The sequence below is a fragment of the Stigmatopora argus genome, chromosome 22 (genome assembly GCF_051989625.1).
Source record: "Stigmatopora argus isolate UIUO_Sarg chromosome 22, RoL_Sarg_1.0, whole genome shotgun sequence".
In the NCBI taxonomy this organism is placed as follows: Eukaryota; Metazoa; Chordata; class Actinopteri; order Syngnathiformes; family Syngnathidae; genus Stigmatopora; species Stigmatopora argus.
This window is the reverse complement of record NC_135408.1, coordinates 2521397-2540252: the sequence shown is the minus strand read 5'-3', so window position 1 is coordinate 2540252 and position 18856 is coordinate 2521397. Positions and strand designations below refer to the sequence as shown.

The window sequence follows — 18856 nt, the reverse complement described above, 5'->3', positions numbered from 1 at the left end:
TTAAAAGGTGTGGTTCAAACGTCAATTGCGATAGAAAGAGGAATTGAAGACATTCTCAAGTTCTTTCAGATATTCAAATAGTCCACTCATATGGGTACTTTAGAGCACCCCATTGTGGGCCATCAGCCCAGGCGAGAAGAAAGATCTCAGATGAAGTGGCATCCATTTTTCCTGAATGTTGTAGAGCTGGGGTGGGCAAACTGTTCCACAAAGGGCCGCAGTGAGTGCGGGTTTTTATTCCAACCCATCAAGAGGACACCTTTTCACCAATCCGGTGTCCTAAGAGTGCAATCAGTGGATTGCAGTCAGGTGCTTCTTGTTTTCTGCAGAAATCTCATTGGTCAAAGTGTCTGTGCTGGATTGGTTGGAGCAAAAACCTGCACCCACAGCGGCCCTCGAGGACCGGTTTAGCCACCCCTGTTGTAGATTTATGTGTCCTAAAGTACACTGGAGTGTGTTTTTAGCACATTCACTGGAAACACCGTCCAGACTTTAACACTAATAAAGTCACAGCACTCAAAAAACGATTACTACTACATACGAGATTACACAACAATATTTGAGTGATGAACTGCTAAATATTTGGAGCATACCACACAAATTAGCTGTAAAATTTTAAGCTCTATTCAACTAAAGTGTTGTAAAACTTAACAGACCTGAAAATGTATAACTCAGTCAACTACATAACGGCAATTTGACTGTTATGACCGCCATACTTATGAAATCCTTCAAATGTTTGGGATTCGTGTTCACTGTACATGATTAAAGAAAAGTGTTTCACAAGATTTTTGAAAAACCTGATTTCAAATTGTACTTGGTTTCCTTAACCTTCAAAATATGTTAAAGACAGAACATAAATAAAAACCAGTGTTCCCAAGAATAGTAGCAGAGCTTATATCAATGAGAACACTATTTTAGCCAATCAAATACAAGTATTCCAGATTTTCCGCCCTTCCTCAAAAATACTCGTTATTGTTACACAGCAGCTGTGCTCGTAAGCGCGTTAATTTATTTTTGTTTACACATGATTTGCTTCGCGGCTCGGTGGATGAGTGGTTAATGGGTCAGCCTCACAGTGGGAGACCTGGGTTCAAATCCAGGTCGCTCCACCTGTGTGGAGTTTGCATGTTCTCTCTGGGCCTACGTGGGTTTTCTCTGGGTACTCCGGTGTGCTCCCACATTCCAAAGAAATCCAAGGTAGCCTGATAGACACTCTAAACTGCCCCTAAGTATGAGTGTGAGTGTGAATGGTTGTTTGTCTCCTTGTGCCCTGTGATTGGCTGGCCACCAATTCAAGGTGTCCTCCGCCTCTGGTCCGACGTCAGCTGAGATAGGCTCCAGCACCCCATGTGACCCTAGTGAGGATAAAGCGGTTCAGAAAATGAGATTATTCGGTCCATCATCACTTTTTAAAGAAATTCTTCATTCGTGTATTAACTACTCACATGAAGGTCATTTATTTTATGACCCTTTAACTCTATAGCTGCTAGCCCCTCAAAGTCCAAATGGTTGGGATGTCTATTGTTTTTAAATATGCATTTGAAACATAATTGCAACACAGAGTCTGTGAATGCTGTTCCTATACCTCAGCTAGCTGTAAGTAGCATCCGGTGTAAATGTTCATCTCATCTCATCTCATTTTCTGAACCGCTTTGTCCTCATTAGGGTTGCGGGGGGTGCTGGACCCTATCCCAGCTGATTCCAGGCCAGAGGCCAGCCGATCGCAGGGCACAAGGAGACGGATAACCATTAAGATTCACACTTATACCTAGGGGCAATTTAGAGTGTCCAATCAGCCTACCATGCATGTTTTTGGAATGTGGGAGGAAACCGGAGTACCCGGAGGAAACCCACGCAGGCCCGGGGAGATCATGCAAACTCCACACAGGTGGACGTGACCTGGATTTGAACCCAGGACCCCAGAGCTGTGAGGCCGAGGCGCTAACCATTCGCTCCACCGGGCCGCCTCTAAATGTTCAATAATGACTCAATGAACAAAACCCATTTAGAGTCATTGTGCGAGCATGATACAACCTGGGCCAGCCAGCCCACTGAGTTTTGTTATGACGCCTAATTCTTTTTGTCAGGGCCCATTGTGTCATGCAGTGTGTCAGCGCGATGTCTGCTATTCTTGTACCCCACAAGCCCTGACCACAACCCCGCTGCCAAGCTTGCGGAATCAATGTTAATTAGGTTAGGGAACTGCAAGTGTAAGGTGGTCTTTTATTACAAGGGAATGTGATTTGGGTTGCAGGGATCATGGGTACTTGAGCAGACCTGCAGGTGTGGCCGTTAAAACCTGAGAGTTGGCGAACGATAACGTCCAGCATAGTTCCACCATGAAGAGTTTTTACTCAAAAATCAAATGGAAGGATCATGTCAAAGAGTATTAAAAAGTACATTATCAAGAGTCACTCAAAACTAATGTAATTATGCATAAAAACTTTTGCAACAATGTCTGTGCATAGTTGAAACGGATCACGCTTTCAGAGGAAGAGATTCCAGAAGACAGCATGTGACTCAATGGAAAACAGTAGTCGAAGCAGGTCTTTATTATGCGACGGACGAGTTGAAATACAAAATTGAAAGTCTGCCAGAGGAGGGCATAAGTCCTAAAGAACATGATTTGGGGCTGAGTTTACCATAGAATTTCAAACTGGAGGCAGAATCACCATAAGACGGTGCAAGTGGCTGAAAGAAAATGAGTGAGAGAGAGTGCCGATATGGAAGCATCTCAGGCGTTATAAACATTGGATCTCGGGCCGCTATTTAATGGTGAATATCTTACATTAATACTTTAGGCAGTATATAGCATAGCAATTAGCAAACTAAATATGTGTTATTTTGCCAAGGTGGGGCCAAAAATGCTGGCTAAGGCCTTGTTGTTTCAGTTTCAAGGTCATTGTAAACAACTTTTATTGGCAACACGTCATTTGTGACTTGGTCAAAGGAGTCTTCAGTAAAATGTTTTGATAAAGAAAAAAAAACAGAATAGGCATAATTAGCGGCTGGATCATTCCACTAAGCTTTCTGCTTAGTCAGATGGAAAAATTAGAGGCTAATATCGGCAGTGTTCGTGTTGAAGCCATTTCCTACACAACACGTATCAACCAAAAAAAAAAGATTTAATTTCTTGGATAAAACTAAAACGCTGGCCACCATAGCAATTAAACTAAACTGATGAAAAAGCCTACCTTACGCTATATCACTTCTGGTACGGGACTTTGGCTTCCTGGCCAACAACAAAATGGGATTAAAACTGGTTTGCGCTTTTTTTGGTTTATTTTACAGCTCAGTGATGTCAATTTATCGAATTCAGTTAAGTGTTAGTGGGAAATAAATTTAAAAAAAGTTGTGGTGTTTAATGAAAATATTTCAAGATGCCGGTCATGCTGTAGACATGGTTATACCATAGCTTTAATCAGGATTTTGGGGCATCTGCAGGGTCAAGGGATGCTTGAATTTCTCGGATAGGAACCAGAAGGCAGATGGCACCATGATTCATAGAAGTGGAGCGGCATGCAACTCAGCAAACAACTCATTCATGCACATAAGCAATCAGATAACATTCAAATATTTGCCAAGCACACATGCACACATGTAATGTTACAGGAGATGCTATAGCTGGCTTTGATAGGATGCAAGTGCAATCAGAGAAGAATAAAAATACGTAAAAGCAATTTCACAGTTATGATTTGCCTGCTGTTTTTTAGTCATTTGGTGAAATATTAGCAACACAACAGAGGAAATAGAAAATATACAGTTAGTTTGCACACAGCATGTTATGTGTCGCAAACATGTGTGGAATATGTAGAGGCAAATAGCCAATCCTAAATAACATTACAGTGGTACCTCGACATACGAGCACCCCGACATACGAGCATTTCGAGATACGGGTAAAATTTCGAGTAAATAATTATCTATAGATACGAGAAACATTTCGAGATACGAGAAAGCCAGGTGGCCAAGACATGAGAGGCTGTTTATCATTGTAGCGCACTGTCTTTTTTGCTGCATTTCTTTTGTGTATAACAAATATCTACGAGCACTGGGCGGAGCGTTGCATTTTGTTCAGTTTTTTTTCCGTCACAGCGCGAATGCCGGAGTGATCGCTAATAGAAGCAGTATATATTACTTCTCGTTGGCTGCTCATAAGAACATCAGGGGCACTGGCTCTCTCCCCCGCAACTCCTCGTGTAATATCTCTGGTCGCAACTACCTCTTTGTAACGTCTCTGCGAGCACTGAGCGTAGCGTTGCATTTTTTCAGTGTTTTTCCCCCCTTAGCCTGTTAGCTCCTGTTAGCAGAGCGATCGCTAATTCAAGACTACTTCTCGTTGGCAAGTGGTCATGCGTTATCCTATTGTGAGGACATTTGTGTGCATCATTTTTGGAATATTTTGAAGGGAATACAACAGCAAACAGCCATCGATAGCGAACGTGAGGGTGGAGGCGGGGCTAACAGCTAACCCGGCCAGGAGAAGGTATAAAAATGTAAAACAAAATTAGAATTAAGTTTAGTGTAAGGTTAGATTAAACTTATTTTTGAGTGTGTCTGCATCGTAATCCAAGTTCATTTAAATTTGTTTATGTTATATTACGCTTGCCCCCGCCACCCCCTCTATGTCCGTTCTCTCTACCCTCCGCGAAATCCGTCTAATTTTAGTTCTATTAAACACATTTTAGTAATATTAAACCACCAGTTATGTGTTACTTTGTTAATAGATGGCGAATTAGAAGAAATAAAACATTTTTTTCCAATCCAATATCCTGTTTTTTTTTTTCAGAGGGTTGGAACGAATTAATTTGTTTTTAGTTCATTTCAATGGGAAACGTTCGTGCGAGTTACGAGAATATCGACATATGAGCTCAGTCCCAGAACAAATTAAGCTCGTATCTCAAGTTACCACTGTATTCTGAGATGTGTAATACCTTTGTGCTTTTCCTCAGAGCTCAATTTATTACTGAATGTTCATTCTTCTGGAGATGGAAGACAATAAATATTCATGAGCCAGCTGTTTATTTAATTTTCTACTCAGTGATTAAATGCTCCAATTCCAATACCTGTCGAAAATAATTGTCAAACAGCTGTAATTAAACTTCTGGATTTTTTTTTTATTTGAACGTGTATCATGAGAATGTTATGACTGTATGTTCTCATATAAGAGCAGAGCGTTTGCTACATGGAGTACCAGACATCAATTACGTGGAAGACATTTATGTTAAGGTTGCTTGATTTTATGCTTTTTCCCCCCTGGTGTCCTGTCTGTGTGATTGCCCATTGTGTTCAGCTGTCGTTTCTCCGCCCCTGATGTATTCCCTGTTGCTCTCTCGTGTGTTTCCCAGGTGTTCCTAATTGTCTCGTCAACCCATGTCAGTCTATTTAAACCCCAATGATTGTTATGTCATTCGTCGGATCGTCTGCTTTTGTTTGTTCATGCCATATTTCCACGTTACCTCAATCCCTGTTTCATATGCCTCGTTCTTCAGTTTCCCATGTCTCCCCTCTGTCAGGTTTGGTTCGGTGATTTGATTTCAAAGTCTTTGTTATTTTCTAAGATCCTGCTTAAGTTATTAAAGTTTTGGTTTGAGCACCGCCTCCCTCGTCCTCGTCTGCTGCCCTGCGATTGGGTCCTAATTCTTCGTTACCTCGTCCAAGACGTAACAATTTATCAGGATAGCATTAGACATTTATTAGGATGAGTTTGGGGGACCTCTCCCAGCAGACTTTGGGCAGGAGGCAGCCATATGCTCAACTGGTCACCATATTAGTGAACAAGCACATTCAAACCTATGGTCACTGATTTTGAAATACGGGAAGAGCCAACAAGCACATGCTTAAAAAGCCTCCAAACACACTCCACATAGAAAGGTCGAGATTTGAATTGTCAATACCCATTTTTTTGTTACTAAAATGTCTTTGTACACTTGACACGCTACCTTCTACCTATAGCTGTTCAATGCACAAGATTTGCCAATGAATGCCCTGCTATATTTGGAATTCAACATGACAGCCTCAGTGAAAAATTTGCCGAAGCCAGACACAATGATGAGGCTCAGTCTGGAGTTTTACCCGAAAAGGGCGGGGGGCGGAGAGGGAGCAGCAAAAAGGATGCAGCACAGTTCAGGAGAATTCGGCAGCTTCAAAAGCAAAGCCAAAAAGAGGGAGAAAAAGCAGCAGGAAAAGGAATGGGAGGCGTGGCCAAATGTGGGGAAACCAATGAACCAATGCCACCACCAGGCTGGACAGTGCAGATAGGCTGAAAATATTCAGCAAACTGGAAAATATGAAGATGGGGTATATAGTAGGGGAGGAATAAGCAAATTTATGGTGAAAATAGCGAGAGGCGACCAGCCTACGAGAATGGGGGAGGGAGGTGCAATCACGCCTCGCACACTAGTGACTGTGTGTGGTCTCTTAGCAACACAGTCAGCTATGCATCTTCTTCCCAACCTCTGAATATGCAACAGGACAGCATCCTCTTCAGACGTTATGCCGCCAGAAAAACTTCCCGTTTGCATCTGATCATCCTGTCATTGAAAAAAGAAAAAGAAGAAACTAAGGGAAAACGGAGATGCACATGAATCCAGCGATAGCATCTGTAACCCATAGCAACCACTGCCCCACTGTTAATGATGACTCAGCTATGCAAACGACACAGGTTCACGAGGGATACGTTCAAAAGCGGCAGCAAGAGGGGGAAATATTCTGCTATTCGGTGTCACCTCTTCAGAAAGATTTCCACACGTGGAAAATGTAGACAGCGTAGAAATATTGGAATGCCTCTTGAAGATATATTCTTTGATTTTAACAGCGGTGTGGTAATATCCCCCTTGAGTTCGAATGTCTGAGTCGTTTCGGCTAATTATTAAAAGACTGCAATGCCTCTCCAACAGCCTTTTCGTGTTGGCATGAAAGGGAACAGACGAAATATGAAGCAGATGTAAAATGTGATTGAGCAGATTTTTCTTAAATTGTTGGCTAGCAGGAGCTACCAGAGCAGTGACAAACATTCTGTTCCCGGCATATACAGGATGGCCTACATGACCCAAAATGTGATATTCACTTATTGTGGATGTGAAATCTGTTATATAAAAAGTTCTTTCAGTTTTTAAAGGAAAAAAGCAAAACACTTCAACGTAACAAACTCTTTAACAAAAAAATGGCTGAGTGTTAAGACCTACCGTATGCATGCATGTACATCTATGTGCATGTATGTATATATGTGCTAATATGTGTATGTGTGTATGTATATGTATGTGTATATGTATATGTTTATATATGTATATATATGCATATATATATATATATATATATATATATATGTGTGTGTGTGTATATATGTGTATATGTATGTGTATATATATATATATATATATATATATATATATATATATGTATGTGTGTATATGTGTATGTATGTATATATATATACTTCAGAGACACGCTTATTTATTTATATATTTATTCATGTATTTATTTATTAACTTACTTATTACCTATCTATTTATGTCTAAAATGCCTTTCCTATATCTGCATCCTCACCCTCTTGCTACTGTGACAATGAAATTTCCCGAATACGGGATGAATAAAGTTATCCAATCCAATCTAATAATCCACAATTGCGAAACGCATTGCGTATATATTTAAACTTCATTCAATTGCTAATAAAAAAAACTGTCGGAATAATTATCGATTTTGCTTTCCATCAATAGTTCTATCTTTATTGTATTTGTAATGTATTTTAATGGATTAATACAGTAATAAATTAATAAAATGATAATAAAACAAAACCTGGCGTAGAATTGATTGTTTAATGCAGGGGTGGCGAACAAGTTAGACACAAAGAGCCAAAATTTTCAACTGTGAGAGTCAAACCTTACGTCACAAGCAGCATAAAAAAATCCAATCTGCCAAATATTTTTTTAAATATAATGTATTATTTGTTTTGAATGGGCACTGGTGATTTTGACTGTGTTTTAAGAGAGAATAAAAATAAGAGAAACATGAAACAAGGCCAAGAGCCACAGTGCACAAAATATATATGAAGCAAAGAGCCGCATGCGGCTCGAGAGCTGTAAGTTCGCCACCCCTGGTTTAATGGGTAAGTCAACCACTTGGTTTTCACCTTCACGCTATTCCAATTCGGATATGAAAAAGTATACTTTATTGTGAGTGACATTCATAAACTCATGTTTCCACCACACAAGTACATTCATACAATTTTTGGGAGAATTTTTGAAAATCCACCGCAGTGTAAAATAGACTGTATGGCCATACAAAGTATAATTCTATTTTAAAGTTCCAAAAAGTCTAAATGAAAGTTTTGTTGTTGTTGTTTCAACTTTTCAATTGCCGTATAAAATGGATGGAATTCCCAAAATGTCTTACAAAATTGTCAATGCTCATTTCAATTTGGAGATTCTAATCTTCCAATCATTTGCGCTCCATAACTCATTTGGGAATACAGAATTTCACGCTGGAGGCCTTCTTGTGTCATCTGAAAAAATGGGGCTTCAACCTAGTAATTGTACAACATTAAATGGGCAATAAACATTTCATGAGCAGACAAAAAGCTTTTACTGCCCTAACCCAAATCCTCATGGTCTTCTGGACCAAATGCATACTGATGTAAGCTACAACAAACTTCTGTATCTTTCAACCGTGTGGCACGTTGTATGAATCAATGGAGTGTTTTACTCTAAAACACATGTGTCAAAGTGGCGGCCCGGGGGCCAAATTTGGCCCGCCGCATCATTTTGTGTGGCCCAGGAAAGTAAATCATGACTTTCTGTTTTAGGATCAAATTAAAATGAAGAGTATAGATGCATATTACATTTCCAGATTTTCCTCCCTTTCAAATCAATAATTGTATTTTTTTCAATCATTTTTTTCTGTGTTTTTAGTTCAAAAATCATTTTGTAAAATCTAAAAATATTTTTTTTTAAAAGCTAAAGTAAACATTGTTTTAGATCTGTAAAAAAACTGAATAATCAGGGCTTTTGATCCAGTTATTTTAATCCATTTATTAAAAAATATCTCTAAATATTATATCTAAAATGGTCCGGCCCACGTGAAATCAAGTTGACGTTAAAGCGGAACAGAATTGGAGAAATTCATATGTTATACATATTATTTATTTATTTATCATTACTATATATTGATTTTCTATGTGTTTGCTTGTTTGTTGTTGCGTCCAAAGACTCAGCGAGTGGTGCAACTAGGCACTGAACGTCTCCAAAAACCATGGAAGTCATCCTGGACTTCAGACAGAACACGCCCACTTCACTCTGCTGACCTCACTTGGACTATTTATTTATTGATTATTTATTTGTATGTCTGTTGTTATTTGTGCACTATGTGGTGAAAGCTTTAAATCTCATTATACTTATATAATGACAATGAAAGCATTCATTTCAATTCAGTTCAATTCAATTCAATTCAAACCAAACCAATTCAATTCAATTCAATAAGTAGAAGTACAAATGGTTATATAAAGACGAAACCTGCAATGTATAGTAGCCTACTCATGTACTTCAATTGTTTAATTTTATGGCGAGTCTAAAATGTACTTTAATACAAATGTAAAGCAGATTCGATTTTGAAGCATCTATAGTTATGTTCATTGATTTTTTTTATGTCATGCCAAAATTCAAAATAAATAAAGATGAATAAATAAATTGGTCAAATTGAATTAAATATCAGTCAATAACGAAAGCCGCTCGGCTCACATAATTATTTTATTTTTTTATTGTCAGTGTGAACGTGTGTGAAATGTCATTCAAAAGAGGAGAAAAAAACTTGTGTGTACACAAAACAGTTTTAGTAAATTAGTGTTAGTGGTATTTACAGTGATTGGCAGTTGCTCTCAAAATAAAATGTTTTTACCAAAGTAACTTTGGCATTCTAGCACTTAAAACACTCAAATGGAAACACATCAATGACTTTTCTACAGTTTTTATAGTCCTTAAGTTATTTCATAAATAACTCAGTGGTTGCCAGTTAAGAACTAAGCGTTAGCTCTTGGGGGGCTCGACTTTTATGTTGTCAAAACAATGTGTCCTGTATCGCTTGTTGTAATTGTGGGTTCACTAGCAAAAAAAAAGATCCTACCAGTATTAGCTATTCAATTGCCATATTACTGTTCTGGCTCTAATAGAAATTGACTGTCTGTTCACAATTTTTTTGTCACACGGTGCTGCAACCAACATGACCCGCTGCACTTATCGCTTAGCATACGGCACACTATATGTCGCCAGCCGCTAGCTCTTACACAACACGGGTTGTCAAGCGCTCCATTTTGTTTACTTTCTGTGTCACACGCACAAAAGTTGTTAAATGTCACATCAAATCACAGAGAAGGCAAAGCAGCTTGAGGAGACCTTGCCATGAGAGTGGAGCAGTCAGTAGAGGCCGGACAATATATAGAAGGAAAATGTTTTTTTAGCATCTCAGATTTTGTGGATGTAGTTTTAGTTACCGTATTTATGCGCGTATAAGCCGCACCTATAAAATTTCCTTAAAATTGTTGAATTTTACCATTTTTCCCTCTGGTTCACAATCTTCACCTCCATAATTCATGGTTTTAATAGGGACTACAAATGTGTTACTTTGAAGGGAAAATCTTCGCACGTGGTATTTCTGAGATACTGTATGATCAAAAGCACATTATTAGGGTCAATATCATAAGGAAGTTAATATGGCTGTATTTGTAAATGCAAAATATCAAATTATTCAAACTGAAAAAAGGAACAAGTCTATTTTGATGAGAACCTGATGCTTTTTAATGACAGAAATTAAAATTTTCTTACCAGTAGTTTAAGATGTTGTGGCGGCCATTTTGCTTCTAATGTCAAAATATCTCGATTCTTTCGAAAGTTCATTTTACTGCAATAGTTAGCACTTTCGACCAAGAAATAAAATGGAAAAAAAATTTAAGTGTAATTTTGTTTTATTTAAAAATCAAGGCTACTCGCATATGGTCAGTCAGTCAGAGCATGTTTAACTAGGTAGGACGGCGGCACCCTAAGTAAAATGGCGGCGCCCCTGAGCGAGCAGTGACAGGCACAAGAGTTTTTTATATTTTATGCAAGATACGTTTTTTTTCTTGAATTTCATTCATAGACGTCAAAATTAATTTTGTTTAGCATTTTATCTGTTTATGTTTTGTCTATTTTGAAATGAATGACCGAATCGTCTTGCGTCACGGCGTCATGGCGTCATGGCGTCATGGTGCCATGGTGTTATGGTGTTATGGTGTTATGGTGTTTTGCCTACATCACTTTGTAATTATGGGCATGTTGTCTTTTTATACGCATATACGCCTTACCCTCGATTCAGTCATCATTTTTTTGTCCGACATATGCGGCTTATATGCGAGTAATTACGATAATTTTGTGGAAAACCCTGTGAGAAAAACTACAAACTCAGAAAGTCACATGGCAAAATAGTACTTCAGATGGGAAACGGACTAAAAACATTCTCTGTGCTTGTGCAGGAGGAAAAGAGGTGTAGCCAAGAGAGCCAGACACATGCTCCACTGACCCAACATGTCCTCCTCTGTTTACCGTATTTTTGAACTATACAGGTATGTGTATTTTGTATTTTGATGTTGGCAGTCAGAGTGGACAGAATTTCAGAACAAGCACCACCTGGCCATCAAACCTCATCTGCTATTCAACCATAATTACAAAAACCCCAACAGCCCCAAGCAAAACAACCGTCAGAGCTGAGTGAGGCTCCCTGTAAACCCATTTTTGTTTGTTTTTCCCCACGCACATAACTGCATTCGCTCGACTTCATTCATCTCAATCCTTGCGTTTTGTCTCACACTGCGATTTGGGCTATATTCCCATAACTTCACTGGAGAGCAACAAACATGTTTTATCTATATGCTGTGATTTAGGCACTTGACAGAGAATATGACATCATAGCTTTTCAGATTTATGAGATCAGGGACACCTCTGAAAACAAACTTGGCAGCATTACATCACAGTCTCCTTAAAATAAACACGTACACACCTCGGAACAGAAAACCTATGTTAACTTTTGGTGTTAGCCATCTCTTTCACTTCCGACGTTTTTGCCCTGATTGAAACAAGCAGCAGAAGCGTTGGTGCGATTAACTCACAAAATAGACCACAAGTGGACTTCATCCAATTCACCGCATTGAAAATCCCCCAAATAAGCGAGTCAAAAGGTAGGCAGAGCACACAAATGCATTCCTACACACTGTTTTCCCACTCATTTATCTACTTGCAAACAGTACGCATCAAGTCTTTTATGAGCAATATCCCGTTAAAAGGCCTCCGATATCCGTTCATGCAATTTTCTAATAAATAAATTGCAAATGTACTCATTTTAGCGAGTCATTTCTTTCCATAGTCCTGGCTCATATGGGGTTTTAGTTAAGCATGGGTATTGGCTATCGTGTGCGGTCGATTGGTCGCCGTCTTTTGGTCGCCGGTCTTTTGGTTGCGGTCTTTTGGTCGCCCCGACCGTGACAACGGGTGACCAAAAGACCGGCGACCAAAAGACCGGCGACCAAAAGACCGGCGACCAAAAGACCGACGACCAAAAGACCGGTGACAAAACAAGGTAAAACAACACGGTCTACGAATCAATAAAAGCCAACAATGACCATGAGCAGTTTCACTGAGCCGACGTGTGAGTGTATAAGAGTTTGTATGTACATGTGTTGTCCCTTTAAGAAGCTACGTCAGTCAGGGTCTTAACAAGTTCTCCAACAAAAAACAATAATAGTCCGGGAAATTTGGAGCTTTTCTTTAGCCTAATAATTAATAGGGCATTAAGTATGATTAAGTAAGTAATTCGCAGTTTGTATTTAGGGAATTTAAGTAACAATTTAAATGGTTATTATCACTTACCTTCTGGGCGACCAAAAGACCGGCGACCAAAAGACCGGCGACCAAAAGATCGGCGACCAAAAGACCGGCGACCAATCGACCGTGTACCATTGGCTATAGATATGCTGTATGTTAAGGGCCCTGATGTAATTTCTTTTGTGATAAGGCACTCGTCCGCCTCCGGATACTACAACACAAAAGCAACTGAGGATAAATAAAGAAAGTCAGCCTTCGACTGAACCTAGTTCTACGTCATCTGAATGTAAATGCTAAATCGATTCACTCAAAAGGGCTCGTCGCCGCTACATCAATCCTAGAGCTTGTACAAGAAACTGGGAAGATCAAAGAGAATGCATGTTTGTTGCACTTTTATGTGTGATTGGCAGCTTTTCAGCTCGGGATCTCACTTGGCCAATCCCCGCTGTTCCCTGTATAGCCTGAGATGAAATTAAAATTTACTACTACTAACTGTGACAATTGACTGATGACAAGAATACTCTCAGGACTAACACCAAGATATCCTGCTCTTGTGCTTGACAAAAAAAACACAGTCGTCATTCAACATATTAGCTTATTGTCTTTAAAACACCGTTCAATAGTGCTCATGATCACAGCTTCACATTTCAGTAATAGAAAAAGAAACCACTCCAAACATAGGGAATGCCAAACAAGAGGAAGCGAAGCACTCGCTCAAACAAACAAACCTGACACCTCAATTGACTTTTATATGCCGCGTGGAGATAAATCCTAATGAAGTGGGTAAAAGGAAGTGTCTTTCTTTTTCATCTTTTTTGTTCCTACTAACGCACTTGCACAATATATTCTCTGCTAGCACTGGCAGCAAGTACATGTCAGTTCAGTCCAAGTTGAAGCTGCAAAAATGGAATGACTTCTCGCCACATGGCAAGTCGTGAAAAATAAGTCCTGATACCCAGCAACAAACACAATATCTGTCACTACTTTCTTTCTTTTTAAACTTTGTGTTCACGGAAGTTTGTTGTTTTCAACAATGACATCGCAAAAGGATATTAAAAGAAAAGAGAAGGAAAAATTGGAGTTAGAGACATTTAGTGGGAACCAATGTTCCCTCTAATTTTTCGTTGGTCTGAGCAGAAAGTCAACCTCCCTGAGCGCACCGAGTACCAGTGTGAGCGACATCATCGGTACTCGGATGATTCGCCTAAAGACGTTTCGCCGACGGACGTTTGACAGACGGGCAGGTCGCCGAATGAACGTTCGGCGGAACGTCCATTCGGCGACCTGTCCGTCTGTCAAACGTCCGTCGGCGAAACGTCTTTAGGTGAATCATCCGGTCACGACATCATCATTGCTCGCTATGGGCACACCAGTATCACACCTGCCACAAGCAGGTGCATGTCAATGTTCCCTCTAATTTTTCATGTAAAACATGCTGTAAAACACGAAAAACATAAGTGGACAGAGCTACTGCCACTGGCTGCCGCTTAAACGGCGCCATTATGTGGAAAGGGGTAAAAAAAAAAAAAAAAAAAAAAAAAAAAAAAAAAAAAAAAAAAAAAAAAAATCCGATTTTTTTTTTTTTTTACTGCGCGCCATATGATTGCTGCTGCGCAGAGAAGACGAGAGTAGTGCGCAATTGCGCACGCGCGCAGCTTAGAGGGAACAGTGGTGGGAACGCTTTAAAAAAAAAACCCTTAGAGTTTTTGTTAGTACAGTAATCTACAGTACACACTGCATTACCGGCTGCTGTGCTTCCACCAGTGGCGGGCCGTCAGGGCCTTCAAGGCCTTCTCTGCTGGCTTAAGAAATATCTGAATCATATATTATATTTTGGCCATCAATACTTCCAAATTGTCTGTTAGCTTCCTTTCATTGCTTTTCCCCCTGGTTGCACTGCTTCAGGATGTGTGTTTTCATATTGAAGCATTTAACCAATCACATTTCAGCCATTATTTGTTGCCAGGTACAGAAATCTGCCTCAAGGCCTTCACAATCAGTTCTGCGGGCTCTGCTGCATTTAACCAATCAGATTTCGAGTTGGCAACACCACAATGCATTGTCGTAGGGATATGTCATTGCCTTGTTGCAGGCGTAGGGATACGTCATCGCTTTCACCAACTATCATTGGCTAGTGATTAGCCATGGCTACCAAAATGTATTTGGAGCGAATTGCACACGCAAATATATTGTTGTGTTGATTTAAAGCCATTTTCAAGACGGACTATGCCAGAAATACGACAGGACTGGCTTGACTTTCAGCATTAGCTTCGATGGCGATATAAAAGAAGGAAGAAAGAAAGGAGGATGGATATTGTGTACAGTTAAAAAGGATTTTTGGTGAGTAAAATATGGCTATATTCCTAAATAATATTTCAATTGTGGGCCAAGTTCTGATATCTGAAAAGCTCCAGTGTTTGAATTTAATCATTAAATGCTGCTAGGAAGTGGATTTTACCCGTTGAAGGCACTACGAGAAAATGCACGGACCGCCACTGGCTTCGCTTCTACAACCCGTAACCAGTAAGATAAGTACCAAATAACATACTGTACAATATATTCATTCATTTTCTGCACCTTAATGAGAAGAAAACAGAGGGGGAAATGAACAAAGATAAGTTGCCTGAAGAAAATTACCGCACATCATTACTCTTGACTAAAAGCTGAGTGACTGAATTGAGAATTGAATGCTGAAAGGTCCATACAAAGAAGCGTTTCAAAAAGGTATTTGACTTCAATTTGCATATATTGACGGTGAACTGTACGCGTGACCTTATAATGTGCTGAGCAACCTTGGAAATTACACGTATTATTCATTAGGTAAGTGTTGAGTCAATAGGAGGCCTGTTTATTTATTTGAGATTTTCTTTCCCATGAACAGGAATAGTATGAGAGATACTTGTCAAATTTACATGGGCATGATAATGAAGTTTGCTTGTCTGCGTGCTAAAGTGTTGAAAACAGATTGATGGTTGGATTTCTGCCAGTGAGTAAAAACCTTCTGTTATGACATTTTTAGTAAAGGGGCCAATATATTGTATTTGAAATCTCTCAATAAAAGTGTCCCATTTGTCACTTTCTGTTCTTTTATGCATCTGATATTTAAATTAGTGGCATTCTGATAGAGGTAAAACTATTGTAAACATGTCAGGAGAGAACTCTTTCACAAATTTCAATCATGAAAGTGCTGTGCATTTCGCCTACAGGGAATCTGCAACCTATACAAACATGAACCAATATATAATTTGTCAATGAACATATTAATAGATAAATACTTGGAAACTAATAGAAAATGTGAACAATCTAACTTAGTCCACAATGACCATCATACTACATCAAGTTTTTTGTCTTCGTTCACAACTACACAAAACATAACATTTTAGCTTTGATTTTTATGTACCTGCAAAATATGTCTTTGGAATGTGGGAGGAAAACCAGAGTACCCAGAGAAAACCCACGCACACCCGAAGAGAACATGCAAACTCCCCACAAGTGGACTGACCTGGATTTGAACCCAGACCGACGCGCTAACCACTCAGCCGCCAGGCCGCCATATATATATCTCATCTTATTTTCTGAACCGCTTTATCCTCATTAGGGTCGCGGGGTGTGCTTGAGTCTTGGTGGCCATTCCATCGCAGGGCACAAGGAGACGGACAACCATGCACACTCAGACCCATATTTAGGGGCAGTGTTTGGAATGTGGGAGGAAGCCGGAATATATACACACACACACACACACATATATAGATATATATATATATATATATATATATATATATATATATATATATATATATATATATATATATATATATATATATATATATATATATATATATATCGTATTTTTCGGATTATAAGTCGCAGTTTTTTTCATAGGGGTGGGACTTATGCGTGAAATTATTAACACATTATTATATCATTTCACATGTTATTTTCACATTAAACTGCAAGAGGGTGCTCTAGGCCTGTGTTGCTAGAATGATCTGAATAACTTTTAACATGTTACGTCGCTACTGACATTGCCAGGCATGTCAGTCATGTAACGTTAGTATACTGTACACTTATTCAGCCTGTTGTTCTCTATTTCTATTTTATAAAATAAATTTCTCCTAAAAATGTGACTCATACTCCAGTGCGACTTGTACATGTTTTTTTCTTCTTCTTAAGAATGCATTTTTGGCTGGTGCGATTTATAGTCCAGAAAATACGGTATATATATATATTGCACAACTAACAGATGTCAAGTTAGCAGCTCAAGAAGGAAAAGCAGCGATTGCTGTAAAGAAATACCTAAAACAACTGCTAGTGACATAAGCAACATATTTTAGGAATCACAGTGTACCATCTGCAATGAAATTCATGAACAAGTATATTACCAAAAACCTTAATATTTTTTTGAAAGGCCAAACAACTTTGGAGGTTTTTGAGTTTTCAGTAGTTGAAAGCTTTTTCTCAATTTCGCTGCTAAAAAAAAAACTGTTTTTCTTCTGTTCCCGGATAATACATCCATAATTGCCAACCCAGACAGGGTTATCCACCAGATGAGAGAAATGGTCTTAAAATGTCAGCATCTGTCACATCTGTATTACGTCCATCACTACCTTGCCACGGCCCACCTTCTTTCATCTGCACGTCCTCAGTGAGATGGATGGGGGCTTCCATTGTCCCCTCCCATATGAATTTATGGTTTGAATCATACACAATAAATCCCCTTTTCCGGGATCATACATGAAATGAAATGGCCATCATAGTATGTGAATTGTGAGATCTCAATCGTCCCACTCTCACCTCAAAGGTGACTTTACTGGTTTTGAAACATTGGATTTCATTGAGCCACACCCCGCATTCATTTTCTTTAAAAAATAAACCAAAAAAGGCACAAAACACCATTTTAATGCCATTTTGCTGTTGGCCAGAAAGCCAGAGTCTATTACTGAAAGTAATACTATAGGCTAAGTTTTACTACAATTGCGTTATTTGGTGATGAAAACTGTTTTGTTTGCAAAAATATATATAACTTTTGGAAGGATAGCGCAGATATTTTGTAAAACAACTCTTTTAAATGCTGAGTTTTCCCCTTGATGGGTTTCAGAAATAGTAGGAAGAGATTGTATATTATAAATGGGTATTGTGATTTTCATATTAAAGAAATTATATTTGAATAGGGGTGTGTCGAGTTTTTGTATCCATTGTTTAATACAGTAAATGTAAGTACTTTTAGTAAAAGTACAAAGGTGAAATGTCAGATGCAATTACCTCTGAATAAGGCCTTTGTTGTCAAGTTAATTTGGCTTGGAGATACAGACATGACCAATTATAAATGATATTTATGTGAAAGGTGGTTTAAAATAGTGGATGAAGTTCCTAATTTTCATAATTTGGGCGGTGAGACTTTCTCAAGTTATGTTGGAAAGAAAAAGTTCATAGTTTAAGCCATGGTGGAACAATACTTGTATTTAGCTCCTCCTTGATAAAGGAATCGGCATAAAAAGACGATAAAATCAATGTGGGGACAAATCTTTTATCCTACTTAGACTTATATTTCAAATTTTACATAACAATGAAAAATATTCCTATGTTTATGCACTCAGCGAGATGGGCCACAACGTTAGCAGGCACGGTTAGCACACAGACTGTAAACGCCGATCGACCAGAACGCAGTTATAAAGAATCAAAAATAAATTAGGCGCTTTAAAGCTTTTATACCTGTTGTAGTGCTAAGTTCTTACTCTTTTGTTTCTATTTTGGACACATAAAAAGTCTGTTTCACATTTTGGCTTGGGCATATTGGAACGGTCTTGTCCTTAAACAAGGCGTCTTTTGCTTTCATTCAAGAGACTCGAACCTTATCCTCATATTCACAAGGCAGACGTGCTAAACGTTATCAGACCTTGCTGTTTGAACATTTAACAGTTTGTTTCTCTACAATATTTCTACCAGGGAGACTCAAATGTCCCATGTATTTCCCTTTTTAAAATATTTGGATTGAGTGCAGTATAAACCCTCAA

The 18856-nt window shown here is 38.8% G+C and overlaps 1 protein-coding gene across 2 annotated transcripts in view; it reads right to left on the bottom strand.

Annotated features, from left to right (window-relative positions):
* nyap1 (neuronal tyrosine phosphorylated phosphoinositide-3-kinase adaptor 1) overlaps positions 1–18856 on the bottom strand; it is a 38964-nt gene that overhangs the window by 17969 nt on the left and 2139 nt on the right. Inside the window, exon 2 of one of the 2 annotated variants that reach the window (XM_077592989.1) lies at positions 6454–6530. The exons of the other annotated variant lie outside the window; for it this stretch is intronic. The gene's annotated coding sequence lies outside the window, so the exon portion shown is untranslated. The remainder of the gene's footprint in view (positions 1–6453; positions 6531–18856) is intronic. 2 annotated transcript variants of the gene reach the window in all.